We start from the raw sequence: 7,299 nt of genomic DNA on the forward strand, positions 1-7,299 counted from the left end.
GTGTACGTAACAACAGCCCGAGTTCAATTCCAGGTAACCATGTAAAATAAACAAAATAATAAGTGCAAAAACCTAAAAGACCCAAAGTATCTGAACGTTGCTGCCATATATCAACTGTACATTGGTATTCTAGTGCGTAGCAACTGGGGACCCATTTTCACAGACATATGCATCTGTTTTGGTTTGTATACGATGTTCACGGCACATGCCGTGACCGAGTGATGAACTAGTCTTTCAGTCACTAGAACACACTTGTCGTCGCAGAGTGATGAACTTGTTCTTTAGTCATCAGAACACACTTGTCGTGACCGAGAGATGAACTTGTTTTCAGTCACTAGAACACACGTGTTGTGGCCGTGTGATGAACTTGTTTTCAGTCACTAGAACACACGTGTCGTGGCCGAGTGATGAACTTGTCTTCAGTCCCTAGAACACACTTGTCGGGACCGAGTGATAATCTTGTCTTTCAGTCCCTAGGACGCACGTGTCGTGGCCGAGTGATGAACTTGTTTTCAGTCATTAGAATACACGTGTTGTGGCCGAGTGATGAACTTGTTTTTCAGTCGTCAGAACACACGTGTCGTGATCGTGTGATGAACTTGTCCTCAGTCACTAGAACACACGTGTCGTGACCGAGTGATGAACTGATCTTTCAGTCGTAGAACACACGCATCGTGGCCGAGTGATGAACTTGTCCTCAGTTACTAGAACACACGATGGGCAGTGTCAGTGGACGGTTATCTTGTGGAATTCTCAGCTAGAATCCTCAGTCTTTCAGTCACTAGCCGAGAGATGAACTTATCTTTCAGTCACTAGAACACACGTGTCATGGCCGAGTGATGAACTGGAACACACGTGTCGTGGCCGAGTGATGAACTGCTCTGGCAGTCATTTGGGCACACGTGTCGTGGCTGAGTGATGAACTGGTCTTTCAGTCGTAGAACACACGTGTCGTGGCCGAGTGATAAACTGGTCTGGCAGTCACTAGAACACACGTGTCGTGGCCGAGTGATGAACTGGTCTGGCAGTCACTTGGGCACACGTGTCGTGGCCGAGAGATGAACTTATCTTTCAGTCACTAGAACACACGTGTCATGGCCGAGTGATGAACTGGTCTGGCAGTCACTTGGGCACACGTGTCGTGGCTGAGTGATGAACTGGTCTTTCAGTCGTAGAACACACGTGTCGTGGCCGAGTGATAAACTGGTCTGGCAGTCACTAGAACACACGTGTCGTGACCGAGTGATAAACTGGTCTTTCAGTCGTAGAACACACGTGTCGTGGCCGACTGATGAACTTGTCCTCAGTCACTAGAACACACGATGGGCAGTGTCAGTGGACAGTGATCTTGTGGAATCCTCAGCTATCACTGTTTGTGAGACAATGCGCCTGCCCACTGGCGACACTCATGTGATCGTTTGTGCAGTGTAACGTGCGTTGACCACTTGTGCTGCACCTAAACAAAGTGCGCCTAACCGTAAGCCACAGGGTGGAAAGGCTTGTCAGTAATTTGTCAAAGATTGGTGGTTGTATTTACCCTCATGCCCTCATGCTTCCCCTCATTCATGAAACTGAAAAATTCACAACAGAATAACATCTGGACAATTGGACACATTCACGTAGAATGTTGAACTTTCAACGCCTATACATAAAGGAGAATTACAAGTGTCAATCCAAGGCGCTCGCCTAGCAAGTTCACTGGTGTCCAAAAGTGCGTGTTGTCTGTATGGATTGAGTAATCATCAACACAGTTCTCATGGGATACTCACTTGGTTTCCTCCACCTATTCTGGTTTCCTCTACTCAAATTGGTTTCCTTTACCCATTCGGAATTCCTCCACTCATAAACCTGACAGGCGTCATATGAGTGACAACTTCTTATTAACATGTACGGTATTAAAAATCAATCAATCAATCAATCATTCAGTCAAAATGTGATGTTCAAAAGAGGATTTCTTGAGAGCAAATGATAGGAAAACAGACAGAAAAGGGCATTAAGCCCAAAGAACACCTAATATGAAGGTATTTACAATCATCTTGCTTTTCGAAACGCATAACTAAGCTACAACGACATTGCAGAATACACGCGATGGACGGACTATCTTTAAATTTAAAATTCTGGGGCGTATGACGCGATTCAAAGAACTTCTTATAACGGAAAATAAAGTGCTCTTGTAAAACGTTAGACTCGCCATAATTAGTATTAAACAGTAAATTTGAAGCTTTTCACCTTAGTGGTTAGACCGGTGGCTGATAGGTTGGAGTGTCCGCCTCGTAAACACATCGGACCACCTCAAAAAAATTTCTAAAAACGGAAGCCTGGGATTTCCTACAATCGTGAGCCTCAGAAAGTCCATGTGTCTTCACACCCAGCATATACCCCACTATTTGTCGATGATCAGTGGATGTATTTACCCCGGGCCTTCATGCTTTTAGTATATAGTCTGAGTGGGTGTCATGACTGGTGTCCCTGGCATGGTGTTCCAGTGAAGAAGCTTTGTAAATATGTCGACAGTGGGGCCGGGCTGTAGTAAAGAGACAGGCACGTGATAAGAGTAAAACAGTGACGAGTACGATGTTAAAACAGCAGGCAAACATGTGATTCCTGTGTGAAAATCTTTACTATTTGTTTCTAAAATCTCAATTTCAACGAAGCTGTGTTTCTGTAGATTTCTTTTTTTGCTATATTTAGCTGCTTTATTCTCATATGTTTTAGTACAAACCGCAAAACAATTAGTCCATGCAGGCTTTATAAAGCGCACATTGTGGCTTATGCATTTATCCGCCCTCGCTCTGATATGTGTACATATACACAGCTTAAGGTAAACACAGAGCTTCTACTCTTAGTGAATTAATGTCATTCTCCAGAGTTTATCGCCTGTGACGGTTGAATAATTTTAGAAAGCAGGCTTTCAGTTCCGGTCCTGCAAGTAATAGGTGGGTGATGGGGTTCATGCTGAATGCTTCATGCCATCCGTGTCTACATAACCTACAATTTGTTCTACTGGAAATTAGTACGCTGTGTAAACGCTCTTTACACTGTGTATACCTATATATAGGGCTGTCGTGGGTTGTAGAAGTGCGGCATGCGACCGTTCACTCCCATTAAAAAGCGCACTCTAGGAGACCTATCAGTGCATATATAGCCATGATATTGACACATGCTTTGTGCAAAGTTACCGTGGTAAGTTCGGAACAAATTAATGGGATCGCACAGAACTTTAGTCACGATGTTAGAATTTGTAACAATCTGTAAAAGGAGATATTCTGGTATAATATATATGTATGTGTAAAACTTTTGTAGATATAGTTAAGGATACCGTAACTTATCTCGGGCGGCGTCCATGGCATCAGCGTGCAAGCACAGAGCATTGAGAAAATTTTAATCAATGACATCGCTGTGAGCTGAAGTCCAGCTTCACTATTACAAGTTTGGCTACACCACGTCTATAAAGTATACTATTGCAAACAACCACCAAGCTCAAATCAACGAGGGACAAATTCCTGAGTCATATTCATACTCCTGGGCCCGGTTTCGTACGATATTTTATACGTCAGTATTACCGTACGATTGTCTTATATGTGTGTTTTTAATTTAATACACTAGTACACATCATATATGGGGCTGCTATCAGTACGGGGATTCTGTGCCGTCGTGGACGATGACTGGTCAAAATGTGTATATACGCATCGATAGGAAGAAAAGCTGATATTGGGGCTGTTCGCGGAATCCATTCATAACTCTTCCGCGTCACCTCCCCTTCTCCCCTCCCCGACACTCCTTTACCAAGAGTTATTCGAGTGGTCAGTATACAATTTGGCACACAACAAGTTGGAAGTGGCTTATTAACACAAATAAGAGCAAAGTATAAGCAGCTCCTTAAAACCAGACATGTTATGCTAACCAGATAACAGAACCGGACAATTACGCCTTTCATACCTGATTTTTTGACAGTATGTACCGGTGTAAATAAACTGTAACGTACTTATGGGTTAGCTCTATTGTGGATCGCATCGTACTACGCGAATCCTATCTCAAATAATTAAATTTAAAGATGGCCAGTGTGACCTTGTCATAACTCATGACCGTCGAAATGACTTTGTATGGCGTGATTTAACTGCACGTGCATGCAGACGAACCATAATTTTTGTAATCATACAGTTCAGGTAAAAAATGGCCAAACATTAATGTTTGAACTCCTATAAATAAAATCCGATTCGGTGCCGTTTGTATAGAACAGGTATTGATTTTTTTTTTTTTTGATTGGTGTTTTACGCCGTACTCAAGAATATTTCACTTATACGACGGCGGCCAGCATTATGGTGAGTGGAAACCGGGCAGAGCCCGGGGGAAACCCACGACCATCCGCAGGTTGCTGGCAGACCTTCCCACTTACGGCCGGAGAGGAAGCCAGCATGAGCTGGACTTGAACTCACAGCGACTGCATTGGTGAGAGGCTCCTTGGTCATTACGCTGCGCTAGCGCGCTAACCGACTGAGCCACGGAGGCCCCCAGAACAGGTATTGAGTATTGAACAGAACGCGATGACAGTCCAAGTGCCATAATGGACATCCGTATATATACATGTACAATACAGCAGTCAACAATAATGGACACCAATTCCTAAAACAACATTCAATACAAACCACAATATATAAGATTACATAAAGAAATTAAAATAGAGTCATATAAAGAAAAGCAGGTAGCAGTTTTCAACCATGCCCGCAAGATGCAAGGAAATGTTCGAGGTGTAGGCAACCTGATCAATAAGTGACGTTGAATTGTTGTTGCATGGACGATGTCGGCGGCTGCCATTTATACTGTTGGTAACGAAGTATAGAGTGATGTCAAGCTTAAATGCTTTCACGAGCTGTTGAGTCAGTTATTTGGCCTTGAAGCCATACTGCTCAGAATAATGCCCCACCTGGCTAGGTGCCAGATAAAGCTCCCGATTCAAAGCCGCAAGCCAAACCAAACAGGGCTGTATTATACTGTGATATGTACCGTTTTTTAGCTCGTTTGTCCATCTGTCCGATATTTGGTTGCCGTATGATATTCTGACTCAGGCTCTTTGGATTGGCATCAGATTTGGAATGTCTAAACAAAGAAACCTTGCTTGGTATTGTGTTCTCGCCTATCCACGCCCAACAGTCCGAGTTTCGGTTCGTTTGTCCTGCATTTTTCTGCGTGATATCATGGCTCAAACGTTTAGGACTGGTATCAGATTTAATACATTTTATTGACGCAATGGCATGAAACATTGCTTTAGGTATTTAGGTATGCTCGCCCGTCAGGTATTGGTTTCAACATGATATCTTGGCTCAAACTTTATGGATTGATTTCAGAAGTGTCCTCTATTTATAGGCACTTTCACACGGAACCTTGATCGGTATTGTTTTTTTGCTGCCCACGCCCAACATTTGGCTTTTTGGTTTCTACAAGATATCTTGGCTTGAACTTTTGTATTGGTCTTAAATTTTGCAGGTTGATCCTTTTGCATGAAACCTTGATTTGGGTTGTTGTTTTTTTTTGGCCCTTCTTCGCCAACAGTCCGTGTTTCTATTCATCCCTTTGGTATTTGGCTTCCGCGTGATACCTTGGCTCAAACTTTTTGAACTGGCCTCAAATATCGCTTGTTGGTTCTTAGGCATGAACCCTTGCTTTGGTTTCCTTGTTTTCTTGTCCGTCTATATACGCCCAACAGTCCGTGTTTCAGTTCGGTCGCACGGTTATTAGCTTCAGCATGATATTTTGGCTCGAACTTTTTGGATTTGTCTGTAAATTCGCCTGTGGATACTTTAATTTGGCATCAAATCTTGCATTGCATTATTGTTACTTGCCTGTGTATGCCCAACCATTCTTCTGCCATTCAAACCTTCATCAACAGCTTTCTCTGGTAATAACTTTTCATGTATATAGCCCCAGTCAGTACAGTTTTGCTTACCGTTCGTAATGCCTTGGTGACAATAAGCTTTCGATGATCGTACGTCCGTTAATTTCCGTTAATGTTTGTTAGAGATCACTTGTCTTCCACCTATATGGTGTTCATATCTGTACGTCAAGACGGAAAGCTCGACAGTAACTTGTTAATGGTCGGAGATTTACTCCTGGCACTCCAGTTCCAATCACCCATAAAGCCAATCACCATGTATCGTATATCTGGAAAATTCTTGAGAACATATATATATAGAAACTCTGTATAAAAATACCTTAACTGAACTAACATTTAGAAAAATAACAAATCGTAAAGACCAATTTTGATTCTAAAAGTATAAAGTGCACGGAACCATTTGAATAGTTTTTTTTAAAGCGACTTTCCTCAGCATGTTCACACGACGTTAAACTCCAAGCACTCACTCACTCACTTAGAATTGGTCACAGTGTAAGGTATACGAGCAATACAGGGCTCATACCGATCCAAGCTCGCCTGCAAGCAGGTCTATGCCATGCTTGCTAGTTGCCCGTTTCCAGGGTACTTCATACTACTCCTTGCATTTCTTCCTTGTTCCTTTTAGATAACGGAATTGAAAAAGTTTAAATAAATAAGAAGGATTTGTTCACTTATATAGAGACCTGCATCAAGTGCCTTATGCGTATCATCTTACATCCCAGCACTGATATAGCAGGGAATGGAATCAAGGCCTGTCGGCTTTCAACAATATACGTATATGTACCTCATGACACGTTAAATTATTACCGCTTCTGTGGCCTTACGGATAGAGCTTCCTTCTCCAAGTCGGGAGATCTGCATGGGACCAAATCCGGGTCGGGTCATGCTAAAGACTAAAATGGTACACTTGCTGCTGCCTCCCTTGGCGCTCAACACTGAGAGGTTAGAGCAAGAAAACATTACTGGTTGACTGGGTGGGGTGTCATACCTGGTGTCTTCGGCATGATACTTCATGGCGGCATGGATTCGCCCTGCCACAAGGCGTCACAATATATGTTCACACATATATATGGCCCCTCGCCGTCATGTGGCTGGAAAATTGTCAAGTACGACATTAAACCCCAAGAATACATACACACATACTTGTTAAATTATCACACTCGTGGGCGCTGATTTACTGATATATATATATATATATATATATATATATATATATATATATATATATATATATATATATATATATATATATATATATATATGGAAATTTCATTTACAGACAGTATATAGGCCTTTGTGTTCGATAATAACCTATGATCGCTTAAAACTACGTGAACGAAGCTAACCTTGCGTGAAGAAGGCGAGGTGCAACACCTCTATACATTTGATTGAACTCGATCGAGTTGCCA

Source organism: Liolophura sinensis, chromosome 10 (assembly GCF_032854445.1).
Source record: "Liolophura sinensis isolate JHLJ2023 chromosome 10, CUHK_Ljap_v2, whole genome shotgun sequence".
NCBI classification, from domain to species: domain Eukaryota; kingdom Metazoa; phylum Mollusca; class Polyplacophora; order Chitonida; family Chitonidae; genus Liolophura; species Liolophura sinensis.